We start from the raw sequence: 23,373 nt of genomic DNA on the forward strand, positions 1-23,373 counted from the left end.
TGTTGGAGCTAATCCTATTGAATGTAGAGTGATCCTTATGTTCAGTGATTGAGTGTGTTTGTTCAGGGGAGCTGTGCTGAGAGGAGGTGAGTGCTCTCAACTCTACTCTGAGGTCAAGCTTCAGGAACTTAACTACAGAAGACGCTGAGCCTCAGCTAAAGCTTTGGGGAAATCTATCCCTTTGGATTAGCCAGGCCAGCTCCAATCCAGCCCTTATGATGATGGCGCACTAATGAACTCTCTCTCTCGCTCTCGGGAAACTGAAAGCCTATCCACATTCTCCCCGGGTTTTAATTCACTGGACCATAAGCTTACGGCCGTCTATATCTTCTCCCTTGAGAGGGAGACTTTCTATCCCCAGAGTTGCTATCCGCTGTATGAGGTTTTGTGAATGGGGTGGGTGGGTGGGTTCCCACTTGCAGACCCCCATCACAAATGCCTCAAAGGTCTGAGGGGGGGGGGGGCTCAGTTGCCTCTTCTTGAGCTATCAAGTCCTCCGATCTTTCTGCTCTCAAAAGCTGTTATCTCCAACTACAATGGTCTATCAACTGCAGTTTACTGCACCTTTATCCTTCTGCTCGTCCAATCACTAAATGCACCTACTGGCATAGTTTACAAACACAAAGACCATTACTCACACACCCAGGAGGACTTTTTCTCTGACTCTGTGTTGTCGTGTTCTCAGAGGCCTATGTAATTACTAAAATGACAGTGCTGGGCGGCTGTTTAGAGGCTGTTTTTCCACAACCACAATGCCACAAGGTGCAAGACGTTCTGGAGGACTCCTGTATTTAGTTGCTCCTCTCTGCTCATTCACTGTCGAGATAGTGTCCGACATTGAGTTCAACATGACACCACACAGCACAGTGACTGAGAGAACTGAGAGCCCCAGGCCAGGAGGTTGGGCTGCTTTATCATTGTGATAACCTATCACCCTCTGTGCTATTCTGGACCCTCTTTTAGCTCTAAACAAACATGAATTGCTCTGACCCAGAGGGGAGAGATGATGGGATATGAGGGATGGGGAGAGTTAAGTGGTCTCAGTGTACCCTGTGTTTTTCCTGTGTTTATCTAATTCAGCAGACTATTATATTGTAAGAATTGTGGACATAAGGTGTAATTACACTATAAAGGTCTCTTTGTCTGCCATGGGGTTGTAAACCCTGTCAAGCGTTCATATTAAAGGGCAACTACCGCTTTTCAACCTCATTTTCATTATATCCTGCACAATACCAGTGTCAACATACAGCTGCACCATTGAGAGCATCTTGACTGGCTGCATCACGCTTGGTATGGCAACTGCTTGGCACCTGACCGTAAGGCGCTACAGAGGGTGCTAATCAAATGGCTACCTGACTATTTGCATTGACCCCTTTTTTATTTGCACCGACTCTCTTGCACCGGCTCACTCACTGGACTCTACTCACACATACTACACTGACACTCCAACACACATACACACATACAGACTACATTCGACTACATACGCTCACACACACATGCATATGGATGCCAAACACACACTCACGCATAGACTTTCGTACTCTTCACATACGCTTCTGCTACTCTGTTTATTATCTATTCTGATTGCCTAGTCACTTTTACCCCTACCTACATGTACATATTACGTCAACTACCTCGTACCTCTGCACATTGAGTATGTTCACATGCACACTAATAATTAGGTATTAAACGGATTATTTTAGATTATGCAATAGTCATGTAAACACCTTACTCTGCTTATCTTAATCAACGTAAGGTCAAAATCTAAGTAAGCATACACCAATTAAAACACCTGGTTTTCTGAGCAATCTTTGAAATGATTAGGACATGTAAACACCTTAATGGGCGTTCCAGCAGTGTATTTGATCTGCCCATGTGCTAGCACCAGCCGAGCGAGCCTCCTTTATTAACACGAGTGAAGTGTGTTCGGAACAACAATGTATGTGTCTTAGAAGTAGTTTTCACATACAAACTTGATCAAATATGCTTACCAAAATAACATGTTCGCCGTGATAGGACGTTTATTTTGATTGCCGATTTTCTGCATTTATCAGTGTCATCAGGTAGCCTGATTTCAGATGTGTCCATGTAAACAGGATTATTAGGGAAATCGTTCTACTTGCAAAGCATGTAATTGTTTTAATCAAACTATTAATCTGACTATCCACAGTAACCGCACTCATTGACTCGGTACCGGTACTCCTTGTATATAGGTTTGTTATTGTTATTTTGTGTTACTATTTCCTAAAAATCAAATTAGCATTTTTTTTTTGCTAATTTGTCTTACTTTTTAGTTCTGCATTGTTGGGAAAGGGGTTGTAAGTAAGCATATCACGATAAAGTCTACACTGGTTGTATTCAGCGCATGTGACTGATTTGATTTCTAAGTTTTGTAGAAACAAATATAAAGTTCTACACAATGACATCAAAGTTTAAACATTTTTAAAACTGATTTTCAAACACTGAGGCCATCATTGTAAATAAGAATTTGTTCTTAACTGACTTGCTAGTTAAATATATATTTTTTTTTACATTTGTGGTGACGTGAGGAGCAAGAAAATACCCTCCCTTGGGCTCGAAACTCGTTGCAGGTTTAAACCCTTAAAATCAGTTTTTACTTTTAATCCTACAATGTGACAGAGAATCATGTTTTTATTAAATTTCTAATGATCTTTTTACCACGGATCATAGAAACGCGCTGTTTTCACATACAGTTGAAGTTGGAAATTTACATACACCTTAGCCAAATACATTTAAACTCAGTTTTTCACAATTCCTGACATTTAATCCAAGTAAAAATTCCCTGTGTTAGGTCAGTTAGGATCACCACTTTATTTTAAGAATGTGAAATGTCAGAATAATAATAGAGAGAACAATTTATTTCAGCTTTTACTTCTTTCATCACATTCCCAGTGGGTCAGAAGTTTACATACACTCAATTATTATTTGGTAGCATTGCCTTTAAATTGTTAACTTGGGTCAAATGTTTGGGGTAGCCTTCCACAAGCTTTCCACAATAAGTTGGGTGAATTTTGGCCCATTCCTCCTGACAGAGCTGGTGTAACTGAGTCAGGTTTGTAGGCCTCCTTGCTCGCACACGCTTTTTCAGTTCTGACCCACACATTTTCTATAGGATTGAGGTCAGGGATTTGTGATGGCCACTCCAATACCTTGAATTTGTTGTCCTTAAGCCATTTTGCCACAACTTTGGAAGTTTGATTGTCCATTTGGAAGACCCATTTGCGACCAAGCTTTAACTTCCTGACTGATGTCTTGAGATGTTGCTTCAATATATACACCTCATTTTCCTCCCTCATGATGCCATCTATTTTGTGAAGTGCACCTGTCCCTCCTGCAGCAAAGCACCCCCACAACATGATGCTGCCACCCCCATGCTTCACGGTCGGGATGGTGTTCTTCGGCTTGCAAGCTTCCCCCCTTTTCTTTCAAACATAATGATGGTCATTATGTTCAAACAGTTCTATTTTTGTTTCATCAGACCACAAAGTACGACCTTTGTCCCCATGTGCAGTTGCAAACTGTAGTCTGTCTTTTTTATGGTGGTTTTGGAGCAGTGGCTTCTTCCTTGCTGAGCGGCCTTTCAGGTTATGTCAATATAGGACTCGTTTTACTGTGGATATAGATACTTTTGTACCTGTTTCCTCCAGCATCTTCACAAGGTCCTTTGCTGTTGTTCTGGGATTGATTTGCACTTTTCGCACCGAAGTACGTTAATCTTTAGGAGACAGAGCGGTATGACGGCTGCGTGGTTCCATGGTATTTATACTTGCGTACTATTGTTTGTACAGATGAACGTGGTACCTTCAGGCGTTTGGAAATTGCTCCCAAAGATGAACCAGACTTGTGGAGGTCTATAATTTTCTTTCTGAGGTCTTAGCTGAGTTCTTTTGATTTTCCCATGATGTCAAGCAAAGAGGCACTGAGTTTGAAGGTAGGCCTTGAAATACATTCACAGGTACACTTCCAATTGACTCAAATGATGTCAATTAGTCTATCAGAAGCTTCTAAAGCCATGACATAATTTTCTGAAAATTTCCAAGCTGTTTAAAGGCACAGTCAACTTAGTGTATGTAAACTTCTGACCCACTGGAATTGTGATACAGTGAATTATAAGTGAAATAATCTGTCTGTAAACAATTGTTGGAAAAATTACTTGTCATGCACAAAGTAGATGTCCTAACCAACTTGTCAAAACTATAGTTTGTTAATAAGAAACTTGTGGAGTGGTTTAAAAACGAGTTTTAATGACTCCAACCTAAGTGTATGTAAACTTCCGACTTCAACTGTACGTAGGCAGGTTTGGTGCTGGAGATGATGAATATGACTTTGAAAAGTGGCGGAATTGCCCTTTTATCACGGGATGCTCTTGTGGCCCCTACACTCCGGGCTGGGCTGGAGTTGCCTCAGCCAGCTGACAGGCCTGCCGTGCTGCTTGGGTCTGCCCCCAAGTCCCAGAGGGGATTCCTAGAGACTGTCGGATTACCCTCTCCCTTTGTTTTGCCTCTCGCCCATCCCAATTTATCACCTTATACGTTACGTGTGGCTCAGCTGTTGTTATGAGCTCCAACCCAGCCCATTGATGGGATTGGGGACAGCCATTACCCACGCCATCAGGTTTCCACAAACAAACACACATCACACAACCGTTTCTCTGACATCTGGTACCTCAGGTCTCTGCCTCACCCAATCCACTCCCTCCCATATGGTGCTCAACCAGATTAAGGGGAATTATGGGTCGGGCTGGGATGAGAAAGAAAGGTCCAACGTAGCGGAGCTTCCTCTTCTCTCTCCTACATGGCAGAGTCAGCCAAACTAAACCCTTAACAGGTCCCCGGTGAGCCAGCAACAGCGCGGTGTGAGTTCTGTGTCCCACGTCTCATGGTCAAAGAGTCTCAGGAACGGTGGGATGTAGCCAGGCCAGTTGGCTCAGAGACACACGTTCGGACTCTGACCTCTTTCTCTCACTCTGGCCACAACAGAATGAGGGACCCAGGTTGGATTGTTTAGGAATTTGTTTGAAGAGGTTAAGTGTGTGATAATATAGACAAAATCCGTGTGTTAATCCTGTCTAACCCATTTTTATTACATCCCCTAGACATCAGATACCACAAATCCCTTTGTTTTTTAGTTGCATGGGTTTTTCCCCCCATTCTGTGGATTTTGCTTTGTTCAGAGCTGCCGCAATTAAAACATTTTTAAAACGCTTTGTCTGAGATTGACATATGGTATATTGGAATATGGGAGCTGTTAGAATGACAGAGGATCACATGTTTGTGTACTGTATAGAGCTACTCATTTGTCCTGCATTAGAAAGTCAATATTTAAAACTGATGTTGGTTCCATTATGGTTTTTTATAAGCCATCTTTACCTCCGGCCTCTATTTAAAAGTCCAACATATTCAAGCTGATAAGGTTTCATTTGTGTTTTTATGCCAACAAATATTTCACAGCTTGTTGCCCAATTAGACCTACAAAGCTTGGGGAATTGGTTTGATGTTAGATGTGCATCCATGCAAACCCCCAGGAATTGGGAGTGAAACCCCCCTGGCGTATAACATCGCCATCTGTCTTTTTTAAACGTAAGTGTGCCACACACTGCATTATTGTTGACCAGAGGGAGCGGTGTTCCGTATTGAAGACCATCAATGTCCCATTATTGGCGTCTCGTAAAACTGTTGGGCCACAATGAAAGGCAGGGCCGTTAAGAGAGCCCCAAACAAAACGTCCAGCGCGGCGGCGGTGGTGTCTGTGGTGATTCTCCGGGAGGGAGCAGCTGTCAGCCTCCCCAGGCCAGTGATGGGCTTCTAAAGAGCCCACTGTGACTGTCTATTGGTCGCCAGGCCACTCGCCCATACTGCAGCCATGGTTTATTCATGACTTTGTGTTCAAACAGAGCCAGCCCACCCAAACACCCAATACAGTCCCTTCATTCCACTTACTTAGGCCTACTCCTGACGCCTTGTTATTCCTGCCTCTAGCTAGCACATCTGGGGCATCATGACACAGACAGGCACACAACCTCCTCCTTCCCTCCATTACAGAGGCATCACAGTGTTGAACTATTGAAATAACAATAATTCTGGGAAAAGCTCCATCCATGTACAGTTTAGTCATTGCCAGTATAGTACTTCTTGCTACTGGCAAAAAGGAATGAGCTGGAGTTCACTTGATCTGAATATTGTACCCATTTTTCTAGTTTCCATCCCAACATACTAGACGTTTTGCATATAGACTTGACCTTGTTTCACGTAAACACAGCATATCGTTTGCTCCGTCATCTGCTAGTTTTTATGGTTGAAGTTCAACATAATATTATGCTTTCTCCTTCACCATTGCACCTTCCTCTCCCATGTCACAATGCCTTAAGTACAGCTCAGGATAATGAGAAGAAAATTTCCACTTTCTTTTCAGACTGGGCATATTGATGGGAAAGTGTTAAAACCTTTTAGACAGACCGTGAAATTCTGTCTCTGTACTGAAGCCGCCGGTGTTTGCCTGTCAACTCTACCGTTGGTGTGCTAAATGTTTAATTGGCTCGCTAAACAGACAGGTCCCATAGACCTTGTAAAGGAGGTCAGTTAGCCTATGCCTCAGAAGAGGAAGAAGCACTGGTCTGTGTTGGAATGGGGCCCTTCAGGACCTCTAGCTGTCAGGGATTTTGTGTCTGGTCTCTGACGCAAGTGGAAAGAGAAGAAACCCAAATGGGAAAAGCAAAGGTTATTGTTACCAGAGTGGTCTACCTATGACCCTTTGTCAAGTGTTCTGTTTTCTACTGGGTTGGATCACAGACAAGCTAGCCAACATTTATCAAAGCATTTCTTAGTTTTACTCATCTAAGACCAAGATGAATCTATAAACACAGCCTCAAGGATATCTCTTGCCTTGGACATTTGGGAAACTGCTGAACTTCTGTTGAACTTTGTTTCATGTCTCTCTTTAACCATCCTTTAATTTTTTTTGATGAGTGCCAGATTTACTGGAATTAAAAGGGTGGGGGTCTTTCAAAACCACCCGTTAGAGCAGATACCAATGTCGATGATACAACAAACGTTGGAATGCACTACCATATTTACAAAAAAGTTGAATGACATTGCCCTAATTTGTATGTTAGTTCCTGCATGTGCTTGTAAGGATGTGTGTGGTTTGGGGGTGTATGTTAGTTCATGCATGTGTCCTTGTAAGGATGTGTGTAGTCTGGGGGGTTTGGGGGTGTATGTTTTTGTGTATTATGTAAGCTTTGTTCAGTTGAATGGGCTCCTTTTGTTTGTTGCTTATCTCTGCCTGTCTGTTTCCACGGCATCATGTCAGATATACAGCTTTCACAATGTCTCATCATTGACATTACCTGACTGAACAACCATAAGATTTTAAGATATGACTGATTGTTCACCTCTTTTGAAAATGTATTCAATCTTAATCTTTATACAGTCAAGATTAGAATGACATTTTGGATGTCACGTCATGGTATTTCCACAACATAGAAACGTAGGCTCACATGCACATATCTCTCTACCTCTTATGGCTCAAGGCTGGCTTTACACATTTTGACACGTGCGTAATAGTGGAAAGCTGCTATTCTGAGTGCAGTCGTTTTCCAAAAGGCACCAGTGCAGAGCTTTCAAAGCACCCTTCCTGTTGAGGGCCTTAATGACTCAGCCTTCATGCAGGATGTGACTGGAGCATAGGCCCAGGTGCACACTGGCACTCTGAACTGGAAAAAACGGTACATTAAGATGCAGTTTCACGCTGACAAAAAGCTAAGGCACCAAACGGGCAACAGAACAGTATGACTTATGACTGACTCCCAGCTGTGGACTGCTTGGTCTTATCAAGGTTTCAGTTATTTTCCCCAAATCCCTCCCGCTCTATCTGTGCCAACCATTGTCCAAGACACGACATAGCAGCACAGTGCGTTTGAATGCAGAAAAAGACTAGGAGGGATGATGTCATGTTGTAGGAATGTGTACCCCACAAGGATACCTCCCATCTGTTTTCTGGAACTGAAATCCGACTCCTCTTGTGACATTACAGTTCGGCTTAACCCGAAGACTGAGATGAAAGTTTTGGTCTAGAGGACAAAGAGAAGGGTAAGAGGCCTCAGAACTGTTACTATTCTGCCCTCCAGGAGTCTGAGGCGACTTCAAACAGGACTTTGGGTTTAGAGGAGAGAAAAGTCTAGCTTTTGTCATGGAGATGAGGAAATGTGGTCTCGGCTGCAGTGCTGATATCGAAGCGGAGAGGAGCAGAGCTGTCGAAAGGGAAAGTGGCTGGGATCTCTCCCTGGGCTGTTAATCTGTCACCTTATCTCCATTACTGTAAGTGGAGGCCTATTGCACCTCACCTCACCCACACTGACCGCAAACGGACATGGTTAGTCACATGCTTACTCTTTCAGGAGGAGAGGGGAGTTAGTACTGGGGAAATAAGTAGATGAAAGTTTGGCGCCGCTGGAGAGTAAAAGTCCATTATGAACAAAGGATGGGGTGTGGAGTTTCCTCTTATCGTGTGACCAAAAAGTATGGAGTGTTCTGGTGCGTCTGTTTAGCTTAAAGAGGAAGAGGCATGAACTCACACACACACACACACACACACATTCATATTTGCTGTCCTCCACCCCTCAAGACAAAAACAATGCAATGTTTTTCTTTTTTTACCCAAGGAACATTCTCCATGCTGGGAAAAAGTATCTCATTAAGGGCTTGGTTCTCTGTGTGTGCAGTCAGTTACCACAGCGGTGCAGATATAAATGCATACCTCCTTGACAAGCTCTTCCAAGAGGACCCTAGAGTCTGCCACTACATCATCAACTGGCCATTAGGCCTCCCATTAGGGCCTGCCATCCAATAAGCTATAATCATTAGGCCCTGGTCTCTGGGCCCTCCTTTTCTGTCACAAACACCTGAGTGACACACAGAGGTGAAGTGTCCCGTTTAGCATTCCTGCAGGTCAGTGTGAGTTAGGCTCTGTCAGCAGCTTCCAGCTGGATCAACACAGAGCTACTATAGTGTGTGTGTCTGTCCTGTCCTGTCTGTCTTGGCTGGCTGGTTGGCTCTCTTTTCATTAGCCTCTGCTGACTCTGGCCACATAACAAACAGCAACCAAATGTAATCTTCTGGATGTATCATATGCAAACATCACTGATCATTTCCTCTCAGATGTTGTGATGCTGGTGTCATGCACCTGCCTCTCCATTAGCCCCACCCCCCAGTCCATATGGGTCTGTATGGCAGAACCCCCCCATCAGGGCGATTATGTCACCCTGCTGTCCTTCTTTCATCTGAATGTATGTCTCTTTCTTTAATAAAACCTGCCGTATATGTCACACCCCCGAGCCCTATTCTCTGTAGACGCCCAGCTGGGCGGAGACACAATGCAACTCACGCAGGTCATTTGCATGCGTGGCGCTCCATTGTGTCAGCTGTCTAATGGGCCTCAACAGGGAGAACGACCAGGGACCTTATCTCCTCTCATAGTCTTGCTTTGCATCCCACTCCCACAGCCAGGCCCCCACCAAGGTTTCCAGGAAGGCTCTGTCTGGCCTGGGAACAAATGACAGAGTGAATGATTGTTAGCTCAATTAGTACCTCATCTCAAATTTTTTACTGTCTTTTAGTGTTTGCGTGCGATCCTCTGGCAAATATGCTAATTACTTGGAAACAGAATTCTCTGGAAAAGAGAATTGGACGAATAATTTGGGTCAGAGCAATAGCTGCACCCATTAGACAAAGAATTTGGACCTCTCTTTTGGGACAGTGCTGAATATGAACTCAGTTCAGCGTTTAGTCTCAGGGTCATTGTGAGGTTTAGGGCATATTACAGTCTTGGTGGGTTGGTGGAGCGCCCAGCATGGTAGCAGTGGGTATATGATATAATCACAGCGGTGAGTCAGTATCTGTGTCCATGGCTCTTCTCCAGGCACTGCTCCAGCACTGGGGCTTAGGCCTACAATTTGGGACCTGGAGATGCAATCTCCAGTCTGCTTCCGGTGCAGATAACGCCACAGCACATCACAGTCCAGCAGGTCCAGAGTGAAGCCATGGGATTATCTCCCAAGGTGGTGCAGCGGTTTCCCCCTGCTACACCAGATGTGTTGTAGCTGCTAGTCCTGTTGGTGGACATTAGGGCTGATCCCATTTAGTTGACTGTTTGGTCAATAGGCTGTTGGTCGACCGAGATTTCTTTAGTCGAGCTGTAGCAAATAATAATAATAATAATTTAATTGTGTACAAGACATGTCTGATTCGTGCATGTCTGAGTGGACTAATCTATTGTAGAGGCCGTGGGGATGGCACAGTCCATCATTCTAAGACCGCTGTCTGATTGGCTCCTGTCTGAGCGGACTGATCCATTGTGGAGGCCGTGGGGATGACACAGTCCATCAGTCTAAGACGTGCTACTAGAATTGTATATGTTTATATTACGTAAGAACAATGGTGTAACACTAATAAAAATAATATGGACGGCGCTATAAACACTGAAGTTCTGTAGTGGTCACTGCAGCATAGAGGAGAGAGACAGACAACGGCTACTAGGACATTTTAGGCCTAGTACTTGAAAAGAACGTCTTGGATTTTCTCAGTGGACCAATGCACTGTAATGTGATTCAACTGATGCTGTATGATGGTGGGCTCATAGGGAGTCAAAGGCACACCATTTTCCAGTGAACCCTGGGGAGCCCCTTCACCTGTGAACCCTGGGGAGCCCCTTCACCTGTGAACCCTGGGGAGCCCCTTCACCTGTGAACCCTGGGGAGCCCCTTCACCTGTGAACCCTGGGGAGCCCCTTCACCTGTGAACCCTGGGGAGCCCCTTCACCTATGAACCCTGGGGAGCCCCTTCACCTGTGAACCCTGGGAGCCCCTTCACCTGTGAACCCTGGGGAGCCCCTTCACCTGTGAACCCTGGGGAGCCCCATCACCTGTGAACCCTGGGGAGCGCCATCACCTGTGAACTCTGGCGAGCGCCATCACCTGTGAACTCTGGCGAGCCTCATCACCTGTGAACCCTGGGGAGCCCCTTCACCTGTGAACCCTGGGGAGCCCCTTCACCTGTGAACCCTGGGGAGCCCCATCACCTTTGCAGTGTTGACATTACATAGGAGAATACAGAGTTTGTGACCTTTTGATTAAGATAAGAAAATCCTTTCAATGTACAGGTCTAGCCTGTTTTCTAATGTTTGCTTCCCTCAAAATAGTCTCAGGTGCATTAACTCTTTTGGCCTAATGAATTGGCTGAGGTGCAGAGACACGTAGTTGAGACAGATGTTTCCCTTTTCATGGCATTTTTGGTTAACCCTCTCTGGTGATACTTTTAAGACAAAATAGGATGTGGTCAAGGAAATTACCGCTCTTCCTATTTTGGTTTGGATGACCAATCTATTGTTGGTTTTCTACGCAGGACGTTGGGTCCAGTTTTTGTTGTCTTTATATGTATAGTACAAGTATTCCCAAACGCGGGTAAAATGTATCATTTGTTGGAATTTTTCTCACATTTTCAAACAGTACATTTATATTTTCCAACGGGGCTATACATTTGGGTGAGTTTCTCTCTCTCGCCCGAGTAGCCTCGTTTCACTGCCAAAAATAAAATTCAACCATCTAGTGTTCAGCGAAATGACAACACGATGTCAAATACAGGTAGCCTAGTCAAATAATGAACATCCAATCACATTAACTGTTACTCTCTCGCAGGAAACCTTCACTCTTGCGCAGACATTTAGAAAAGAAACATGACAATTTGAAAAATAAGCCACGGGAGTTTTTTGAGCGAGAATAAAGATGACTTGCGAGTAGTAAGACATGTATAAAAGCAACAGATAGCATTAATAAGAAGGGGCTATAAGCGTCTTATATGGTGAGCTACCGAATGGCTAGGACAGGCAAGCCCCATACTATTATGAAGGACTTAATTCTTCCTGCTGTTGCGGATATGGCTGGAACAATGCTGGGGGGAAAGGCCCAAAAAACTATACAGACAATTACTTCATCAAACAACACTGTTTCACGATGCATCAATGACATGGCAGAAGATTTTTTGAAACAATTACTGCTTCGCATACAAGCCAGTGAATTAAATGCGTTACAGCTGGATGAGTCAACAGACGTGGCAGGCCTGGCACAGCTCCTGGTATATGTCCGTTACGTTTATGGGGGTCAATTAAGGAAGACATCCTCTTCTGCAAACCACTGTAAACCAGGACAACAGGAGAGGATATTTTTTAAGTACGACAGCTTTGTGACATCAAATGGACTTTGGTGGTCAAGATGTGTTGGTATTTGTACTGATGGCGCAAACGCCATGACAGGAAGACATAGTGGAGTGGTAACGCACGTGTAAGCAGTTGCTCCCGATGCCACTTGGGTACACTGCAGCATCCACCGAGAAGCTCTTGCTGCCAAGGGAATGCCTGACAGCTTGAAAGACTTTTTGGACACTACAGTGAAAATAGTTAACTTTGTTACAGCAAGGCCCCTGAACTCTCGTGTATTTACTGCATTATGCAATGATATTGGCAGCGACCATGTAATGCTTTGACAACATACAGAAATGTGCTGGTTATCAAGGGGCAAAGTATTGACACATATTTTATTATTGAGACGAGCTTAAAGTTTTCTTTACTGACCATAATTTTCACTTGTCTGACCGCTTGCATGTTGACGAGTTTCTCACACAACTGGCCTATCTGGGTGATGTTTTTTCTCGCCTGAATGATCTGAATCTAGGATTACAGGGACTCTCTGCAACTATATTCAATGTGCGGGAGAAAATTGAGGCTATGAATAAGAAGTTGGAGCTCTTTTCTGTCTGCATTAACAAGGACACACACAGGTCTTTCCGTCATTGCATGATTTTTTTTGTGTTCAAATAAACTCAAGCTTACGGACAATGTCAAATGTGATATAGCAATGCACCTGAGTGAGCTGGGTGCGCAATTACGCAGGTACTTTCCGGAAACGGACAACACAAACAACTGGAATCGTTATCGTTTTCATGCCCTGCCTCCAGTCCACTTACTGATATCTGAACAAGAGAGTCATCGAAATTGCAACAAGTGGTTCTGTGAAAATGGAATTTAATCAGAAGCCACTGCCAGATTTCTGGATAAGGCTGCGCTCAGAGTTTCTTGCCTTGGTAAATCGCGCTGTTAAGACACTGATGCCCTTTGCAACCACGTACCTATGTGAGAGTGGATTCTCGGCCCTCACTAGCATGAAAAACGAAATACAGGCACAGACTGTGTGTGAGAAATGATTTAAGACTGAGAATCTCTCCAGTACAACCCACCATTGGAGTTATGTGCATCCTTTCAAGCACACCCTTCTCATTAACCTGTGGTGAGTTATTCACAATTTTTGATGAACAAATATGGTTTTATATGTAAGATGGTTAAATAAAGAGAAAATTATTGATGTATTATTATTTGTGCCTTGGTCCTATAAGAGGTCTTTGTCACTTCCCACAAGCCGGGTTTTGACAAAAATTCACACTCATTCTTATGTTTAACTGTATCGTAAAGGATGTTTGTGGCAGGCTTACAATGATGGCAAAAAACAACATTGTAGCTGGCCCTGTATGCAGCTGGAGGTTGAATATTTTAAGGGGTACGGGACTATAAAAAGTTTGGGAACCACTGGTATAGTATAATGCAGCCTGATTTGTGTATCTTCTGAGATTGATCCTTCCTTTCATAAAATGACACTTCATCAGATGATAGTCTGACAGATGGGAATAAGCTTGAACTGCCGTGTTTGGGTAGAAAATAAACCCAGTGATTGAATCCCCCAACGGAACCTTCTGAGGTTTGACTTGAGATGAACTATGATCTATGTGTTTTCTGAACTGCCTGCCCTCCTTACACTGTTCAGCTTTACCTATCAAATCATAGCTGTACTGTTAGTCCTTTGCACACCTATAATTAAAGCACTTTTCTGGTCTTTTGTCATGAAACAGCAGGGCGGTTTTTCTCTGCTCTCTGTGCCAAGGAAAACATTCCCTCTTTCATTGCCCTTTGCTTTTCTCTCCTCATTCCTCCTCTTTCAGTTAAACCAACATGTCTTTGGAGCGTTCTTCTCATGTAACTGACTTCTGCATCAGCACCAACGACTTATTTTTCTTTGCATTTAAATCCTGATCACAAAAGAAGCGCCAGGCCAGTGTTTAGGTTGCCTGACGACTCCAACGGAATTATTCCGCTGCTCCCCTGCGTTCGCGACATACTCCAGTCTGCCATTGTTGAAGTTGTTTGTGGTGATGTCAAAATTAGTGTGTTGTACAAAACACAAGTAATCAGTGATTGGATAATCTCTAAACAATCAGCGTATCAAAGCCAATGACGCATTTTCAAAACGCCTCTTTACCTACGTGTTCTGGCTCTGGCGCAACCCGTCGGTTTCTGGGACCAATCAGAACAGTTACAATGTGTTTGCGTGCTAGAAATCGTCCGGGAGGTACTCCGATCCAGACTCACTGCGGAGTAGAAACTTATGTCCGTGGTCGTGGCGTAGCGTTTGGCCGGAGCAAGGTTATTGAGTAGCCAGGCCTGCGTTTAGGGCGGCTTCGATGTATTTTCTCCAGGGTTGCTGCTACCTGCTGCAGTGTGATGGTGGCCTCCTTTAGCCGGGGCTGGCCTGAGCTCTGATACTTGGGGTCTCTCAGCCAGCTCCCCAGTGGCCTGCCCTGCAGCTGTCGAGCCATGTCAGTTGGCCTGGAGATGAAAGTCTCACGGCCCTCTCCTTCACGGGGAGTGCCTGACCGCCGTGTCGTCACGGATACGTGTCCATTAGGGCCCAGTGAGTGACAGGCCGGCTCCACAGACAGCAGGGTTCACTGCACACACAACCCAGGTGCACACACACACACCCTGAGGCAGAGAGCTGTGAAACACATCACGCACAATCATGATTTATGACTCAGAGGCCCCCCTGTGCACTGGTTAATTGAACACCGTTTCAAGGGTCGTAAATTGATGCATCCGTCTAACTGACTAGGCCGTGTCAATTTCAAGCCCTTGGATGGGAGCTTTGTTTCTAGGTCCCTGTTGACGTACAGTAAAACTTGTTCTCATCCTCAATGATATCGTGCTGTAACGACTGACATTCAATTCAAATGGTACAGCAGCATTGTCGCATCATTTACAACATCTTTATGGATCACTAGTCTCACAAATAACCTAACCATGCATTGTGAACCATGCTTTGATTCATCCCCCAGTTCACATCCTTCCTCTGGCGCTCCACTGGAAATAGCTAGAGATGCACCATGATCAGCAGCCCAGTGCAGTAGAGCTCTCTGTCAGTAAACTGCACTGTCTTCCCATGCTTGAAAGGAGCGTCCAAATCCCTACACTAAACATGACATGCCTTCTAACCTTATATAAACTGAAGTTCTTACCCCCAAAAAGTCTACTGTGAGAATGTAATGACAAGGGTGCGACTGGGTACATAAGCAGGAAACGGTAATAAATGCATTATTGAGTAAACAATGAATGTAGTGATAGACATTAAATAACCAGTATTACTGAGAGAGGCCGCGCCACAATGTCTGTACTGCTGGGCGTTTTAGATGTGTATCAATACATGTATAGTGTGCTTGTGTACATTGTGTACATTGTTTACATGAGGACATTTCAACCATGAGAGAGTGGTTATTCATGGTAGGTCTTGGACAGGAAATGTCAATTTCATATGAAACAAGGAAAGGGGGTCTTTCAGTTTTCCCAAACTACAGGGACCGTAAGAACCAATTTTATGGGCCTCCCGGGTGGCGCAGTGGTCTAGGGCACTGCATCGCAGCGCTAGCTGCGCCACCAGAGACTCTGGGTTCGCTCTCTGTCGCAGCCGGCCGCGACCGGGAGGTCCGTTGGGCGACGCACAATTGGCCTAGCGTCGTCCAGGTTAGGGAGGGTTTGGCCGGTAGGGATATCCTTGTCTCATCGCGCAACAGCGACTCCTGTGGCGGGCCGGGCGCAGTGCGCGCTAATCAAGGGAGCCAGGTGCACAGTGTTTCCTCCGACACATTGGTGCGGCTGGCTTCCGGGTTGGAGGCGCGCTGTGTTAAGAAGCAGTGCGGCTTGGTTGGGTTGTGTTTCGGAGGACGCATGGCTTTCGACCTTCGTCTCTCCCGAGCCCGTACGGGAGTTGTAGCGATGAGACAAGATAGTAATTACTAACAATTGGATACCACGAAATTGGGGAGAAAAGGGGGTAAAAAATAAATAAAAAAATGTTTTTGTTCTAGGCCCAATTCATAAAGCACAATGTTTGTTCTCTCTTTGAAAGAGTGTTCCCTATCTTTATGTTCCATATTTTCATCTGGATCAGAAAAGGAAAGCTTTCCTCTGTTATCATTAAGTCTATTTAGTGTGCAATGTCTTCCTCAATGTGGACCCTCCGGGTCCTCCTACTGTACCTCAATCTATTGTTTTCCCCGTGTTTCCTCCCTCAACTAAGACCACAACGTTATTAGTACTAATCCTCCTAACCTCTGTCTGTCTGTTCTCACCGCTGGACCTGTGACCAGTAAGAAAGTCAAACGCCAACATGTTCAAGACCCCGCAGACCACGGGAGATGAAGCAACCCCTTTTTAAACTTTAAAGGCAATTCCGACACTTTTCAACATCATATTAATTATCACCAAACCAGTGTCTACATATGTGAAAACTGCCATTTCTATGATCTGTGGTTAAAAAAATATGAAGGTCCTAAAAAATGCTTCTCTGTGTCATCACAGGGTAGGATTAAAAGGGAAAAACTGAGGGATGGTACTTTCTTGCTCCCCATGTCACCGCAAATGTCATAGTGTTTGAAAATCACAGTTTTTTTAAAGGTTTAAACTTTTGATGATGTCATTGGTTAGAACTTTTTATATTTTTTTCTACAAAACTTCGAAATGCGCCATTTTCACATGTTGACACTGATATTGTGCTGGAGATAATGAAAATGAGGTGAGGTAATGAAAGGTGGTTGAGTTACCCTTTAACTCTAGTACCGCTGGGCCTCGATGGACCGCCCCTTTCCCTTAGACCGCTGCTCCACTCGGGAGCCCTAATAGGCTGACCACACCGCTCGCGTGTGTGGAAATCAATGTTATTCAATTATTGCACCCACACTGCTCGCCCGCGCCAACGAGCGTCTGCGTTGCCAAGGGCTAAAATAGAAATCAGTTCTATTTCTGACGCAGATCTATTTCTGACGCAGTCCTGCCTCTCCCATCTCCTCATTGGTTTATAGAAGAAGGTACCCGCGTGCTATCTCCTCATTGGTTATACCCACGTGGGTGACTGAAAGACAAACGAGGTCAGTGGCAGTAATGCACCTAATTTATGAAAGTTTCCAATCACAATATAAAGTCAAGAGAAGAAAAAGCCTGGAAGGAAGAGAGATGACTAGAAACGATTCGGTAGACCGTTTTATGTGTGGATTAATTGTCGGGGTAGAGGACCTTGTGCATTTCAGGTAAAATAACAACTCAATGTTTATATCCCAGGACAAATTAAATAGCAAGTGCAAGCTAACTAGCTAAATTTCCATAAATGTTTAGTGCTTTTCGGCCTGTTCCCAAATTAATGTAATTGGTTCAGAGTTTGTTTTGATATTTTAAACTGCGTGTCGTGATCGCGTTTGGTGTAGGGGGACAAATAAATGTATGCACGATGGCGCACGAGCGAAGCCGGTTTGGGTTCCGTGTAAGGCACTGCATCTCAGTGCTTGAGGCATCACTACAGACACCCTGGTTCGATTGCAGGCTGTATCACAACCGGCCGTGATTGGGAGTCCCGTAGGGTGGCGCACAATTGGCCCAGCGTCGTCCGGGTTTGGCCAGGGTAGGCCATCATTGTAAATAAGAATTTGTTACATTTAAAAAAATATATATTAAGTAATGAGCAGCCATTCTGACTGCAACATTCTAACAGTGTAATTAATACATTTCATATATTCTATCGCAAAAATTATAATTTGGTTGTGTTTATGAAGGTCTTAGGTAACATTAGAATACAAATATATATTTTTTAAATAACATAATAGCATTTTCACTAGTTTGTTACTATAGGCTATATGTAAAAAGAACAAAAATAGAAACACATTCAAGTGTTCAATGTATTTTATTTGTAGAGTTCCTTTGTTACAACTGTGAAACAGAAAGTATATGTGTTGGAATGCAGTAACAACTTATTTTAATAAAAATATAATAATCCCCATCTTCCAAGATGCAAAGTCTGCAAGATGCGCAGTCAAATGACGAAAACATCAGTAGCCTAAACATTATAATCTCCAAGTGTGCTTGATAAAGTGTAAATCAGCACAAAAGCAATAATGGCATTATAATGAATATAAGTGTCAATGACAGCAGTCAAAAATAGTCAATTATTGTCAGCTCGTGCTTACATGGTGTGCGTCTTCACACAGTTGGAGCATGTCCATGTCAGTTGGAGCATGTCTTTTAGTGCTTAGGTTCAGGCTTAGGTTCAGGTTTAGGTTCAGGCTTAGGTTCAGGCTTAGGTTCATGATGAGGCTCAGAATCTGAAGAATAATCAGATGTCATGAATAATTTCTTCCCCAGCATCTGTCGTTTTCATTCAGATTTTGTAGCAATGCTAACTTAGCATGTGCATCCATTCGTGTTGGTCATCTTGGCATTGTAAATTACGCACTCTCAATGTGTACTCCAAGTAGGCCAGAGTAGACTGACAAAACTGTTTGGATTTGTTGTGCTGATATAGGGTTAGGGCTGTTGCACTGACAGTATTATGCCACACCGGCAGTCATGAGTCATGACCACAGTAAAATTCCACGTGACCGTTGAGTCATGGTATTCTCCTCTTATGCACATGTGGACATGTGTTGATAGCGACCATCAGGTCGTTAATGACCTGGTACTCGGGGCTCTATTGTCCCTCTAACCACTCTGATATCAATGCAAATGCAGTCAAATCACATCAAACACTTATCATCAAAACAGTATCGTGTTTTTAAAACTCACCTCACTGTGATGATCAATTTGACGAAAGAAGTTCAACAACAGGTTGAAACTGAGTGGAAAACATGGTCGTTGTTTCAAAGCCTAACATAACAAAATGACCAGTGCTTTCTAAGTTGATGATTCATTCAAAACAGTCATACGCATATTAGAGCTGATGCATACACATAGGCCCATATATGAGCCAAAGCCCCCAAAAAATACAAAAACTGAATTAAAATAATGATTGTGCTGTTATACAATACATAGCCTACAGCATATTACGCACGGCAGGAAAACATTTTAAAAAAATGATTTAAGAGGTCTTTGGTGCCAAATTGTTCTAGCCTAGGGCTGTGGCGGTCATTACGTTGTATCAGACTGTCATGGAGGAGATGGAAATACACAGTGGTGAGATATTCTGTAGCTAAGGTAATGTCTCAGCCTATTCATTATGAACATAAATGTTTTCTAGGCTATTCAAAATCAAATACAAATTGGGGGCGGCTATCTCTGTAAGCCGCTCTGCACAATCAATGAACCAACCACATCGCCTAGGCCTATATGTTCTCTCCCAGACTCATGGATAGACAGTTTGGAGTGTAGCAGAAGGTAACCAGTCCATCCAGTATGTATAATAATACAGTCCACAATCAAAGGCCATTGCTATAATTGTTTTAATTTTGGAGAATAGTCTAATAGGGTACATACCGTTTTGAGGTTCTAATTGGAATAGATCAATACAATAGAATGGCACGTCCTGTTCTTCATTCACAATTGGTGATGACATAATTATGCATCGTTTGCTTCCCCTCCCCCTTTCTCCCTATCATACTTTACTTAATTTATTTAATCTGTTATATGTGTGAAATTAGTTTCGGTTTAGGTTCAGTTTTGAGGCAATTATTGAGGTGATTATCAACTGGGACAGCGCCTTCAACTGTCGAGAGAAGGAGTGGAGCAGGCCCCACTGTCGGGAGAAGGAGTGGAGCAGGCCCCACTGTCGGGAGAAGGAGTGGAGCAGGCCCCACTGTCGGGAGAAGGAGTGGAAATGGCCCCACTGTCAGGAGAAGGAGTGGAGCAGGCCCCGCTGTGAGGAGAAGGAGTGGAAAAGGCCCCACTGTCGGGAGAAGGAGTGGAAAAGGCCCCACTGTCGGGAGAAGGAGTGGAGCAGGCTCCACTGTCGGGAGAAGGAGTGGAAATGGCCCCACTGTCGGGAGAAGGAGTGGAGCGGGCCGCGCTGTCGGGAGAAGGAGTGGAAAAGGCCCCACTGTCGGGAGAAGGAGTGGAGCAGGCCCCACTGTCGGGAGAAGGAGTGGAGCAGGCCCCACTGTCGGGAGAAGGAGTGGAAAAGGCCCCACTGTCGGGAGAAGGAGTGGAGCAGGCCCCACTGTCGGGAGAAGGAGTGGAGCAGGCCCCACTGTCGGGAGAAGGAGTGGAAATGGCCCCACTGTCGGGAGAAGGAGTGGAGCAGGCCCCGCTGTGAGGAGAAGGAGTGAAAAAGGCCCCACTGTCGGGAGAAGGAGTGGAAAAGGCCCCACTGTCGGGAGAAGGAGTGGAGCAGGCCCCACTGTCGGGAGAAGGAGTGGAGCAGGCCCCACTGTCGGGAGAAGGAGTGGAAATGGCCCCACTGTCAGGAGAAGGAGTGGAGCAGGCCCCGCTGTGAGGAGAAGGAGTGGAAAAGGCCCCACTGTCGGGAGAAGGAGTGGAAAAGGCCCCACTGTCGGGAGAAGGAGTGGAGCAGGCTCCACTGTCGGGAGAAGGAGTGGAATTGGCCCCACTGTCGGGAGAAGGAGTGGAGCGGGCCCCGCTGTCGGGAGAAAGAGTGGAAAAGGCCCCACTGTCGGGAGAAGGAGTGGAGCAGGCCCCACTGTCGGGAGAAGGAGTGGAAATGGCCCCACTGTCGGGAGAAGGAGTGGAGCAGGCCCCACTGTCGGGAGAAGGAGTGGAGCAGGCCACACTGTCGGGAGAAGGAGTGGAGCAGGCCCCACTGTCGGGAGAAGGAGTGGAGCAGGCCCCACTGTCGGGAGAAGGAGTGGAGCGGGCCGCGCTGTCGGGAGAAGGAGTGGAAAAGGCCCCACTGTCGGGAGAAGGAGTGGAGCAGGCCCCACTGTCGGGAGAAGGAGTGGAGCAGGCCCCACTGTCGGGAGAAGGAGTGGAAAAGGCCCCACTGTCGGGAGAAGGAGTGGAGCAGGCCCCACTGTCGGGAGAAGGAGTGGAGCAGGCTCCACTGTCGGGAGAAGGAGTGGAAAAGGCCCCACTGTCGGGAGAAGGAGTGGAGCAGGCCCCACTGTCGGGAGAAGGAGTGGAAATGGCCCCACTGTCGGGAGAAGGAGTGGAGCAGGCCCCGCTGTGAGGAGAAGGAGTGGAAAAGGCCCCACTGTCGGGAGAAGGAGTGGAGCAGGCCCCGCTGTGAGGAGAAGGAGTGGAAAAGGCCCCACTGTCGGGAGAAGGAGTGGAAAAGGCCCCACTGTCGGGAGAAGGAGTGGAGCAGGCCCCACTGTCGGGAGAAGGAGTGGAGCAGGCCCCACTGTCGGGAGAAGGAGTGGAAATGGCCCCACTGTCGGGAGAAGGAGTGGAGCAGGCCCCGCTGTGAGGAGAAGGAGTGGAAAAGGCCCCACTGTCGGGAGAAGGAGTGGAAAAGGCCCCACTGTCGGGAGAAGGAGTGGAGCAGGCTCCACTGTCGGGAGAAGGAGTGGAAATGGCCCCACTGTCGGGAGAAGGAGTGGAGCGGGCCGCGCTGTCGGGAGAAGGAGTGGAAAAGGCCCCACTGTCGGGAGAAGGAGTGGAGCAGGCCCCACTGTCGGGAGAAGGAGTGGAGCAGGCCCCACTGTCGGGAGAAGGAGTGGAAAAGGCCCCACTGTCGGGAGAAGGAGTGGAGCAGGCCCCACTGTCGGGAGAAGGAGTGGAGCGGGCCCCGCTGTCGGGAGAAGGAGTGGAAAAGGCCCCACTGTCGGGAGAAGGAGTGGAGCAGGCCCCACTGTCGGGAGAAGGAGTGGAGCAGGCCCCACTGTCGGGAGAAGGAGTGGAGCAGGCCCCACTGTCGGGAGAAGGAGTGGAGCAGGCCCCACTGTCGGGAGAAGGAGTGGAAAAGGCCCCACTGTCGGGAGAAGGAGTGGAGCAGGCCCCACTGTCGGGAGAAGGAGTGGAGCAGGCTCCACTGTCGGGAGAAGGAGTGGAAAAGGCCCCACTGTCGGGAGAAGGAGTGGAGCAGGCCCCACTGTCGGGAGAAGGAGTGGAAATGGCCCCACTGTCGGGAGAAGGAGTGGAGCAGGCCCCGCTGTGAGGAGAAGGAGTGGAAAAGGCCCCACTGTCGGGAGAAGGAGTGGAGCAGGCCCCGCTGTGAGGAGAAGGAGTGGAAAAGGCCCCACTGTCGGGAGAAGGAGTGGAAAAGGCCCCACTGTCGGGAGAAGGAGTGGAGCAGGCCCCACTGTCGGGAGAAGGAGTGGAGCAGGCCCCACTGTCGGGAGAAGGAGTGGAAATGGCCCCACTGTCGGGAGAAGGAGTGGAGCAGGCCCCGCTGTGAGGAGAAGGAGTGGAAAAGGCCCCACTGTCGGGAGAAGGAGTGGAAAAGGCCCCACTGTCGGGAGAAGGAGTGGAGCAGGCTCCACTGTCGGGAGAAGGAGTGGAAATGGCCCCACTGTCGGGAGAAGGAGTGGAGCGGGCCGCGCTGTCGGGAGAAGGAGTGGAAAAGGCCCCACTGTCGGGAGAAGGAGTGGAGCAGGCCCCACTGTCGGGAGAAGGAGTGGAGCAGGCCCCACTGTCGGGAGAAGGAGTGGAAAAGGCCCCACTGTCGGGAGAAGGAGTGGAGCAGGCCCCACTGTCGGGAGAAGGAGTGGAGCAGGCCCCGCTGTGAGGAGAAGGAGTGGAAAAGGCCCCACTGTCGGGAGAAGGAGTGGAAAAGGCCCCACTGTCGGGAGAAGGAGTGGAGCAGGCCCCACTGTCGGGAGAAGGAGTGGAGCAGGCCCCACTGTCAGGAGAAGGAGTGGAGCGGGCCCCGCTGTCGGGAGAAGGAGTGGAAAAGGCCCCACTGTCGGGAGAAGGAGTGGAGCAGGCCCCACTGTCGGGAGAAGGAGTGGAGCAGGCCCCACTGTCGGGAGAAGGAGTGGAGCAGGCCCCACTGTCGGGAGAAGGAGTGGAGCAGGCCCCACTGTCGGGAGAAGGAGTGGAGCAGGCCCCACTGTCGGGAGAAGGAGTGGAGCAGGCCCCACTGTCGGGAGAAGGAGTGGAGCAGGCCCCACTGTCGGGAGGAGGAGCAATGGGGGAAAACCATAAAAAAAATTACATGTCCTCCTAAAATGAATTCTAACACCAGTTCTGTTTGTGATATTAAGATTCTAACAACGACAGTGTGTTATATAGGGTTATTTAGGAAAAGTCTAGGGACTGAGGGGG

General features: G+C 46.6%; 1 protein-coding gene across 1 annotated transcript in view; it reads left to right on the forward strand.

Moving 5' to 3' along the window:
* LOC120034102 (caskin-2-like) overlaps positions 1-23,373 on the forward strand; it is an 88,982-nt gene that overhangs the window by 8,764 nt on the left and 56,845 nt on the right. The gene's annotated exons all lie outside the window — the stretch shown is intronic.

The sequence above is a fragment of the Salvelinus namaycush genome, chromosome 41 (assembly GCF_016432855.1).
Source record: "Salvelinus namaycush isolate Seneca chromosome 41, SaNama_1.0, whole genome shotgun sequence".
Taxonomy (NCBI): domain Eukaryota; kingdom Metazoa; phylum Chordata; class Actinopteri; order Salmoniformes; family Salmonidae; genus Salvelinus; species Salvelinus namaycush.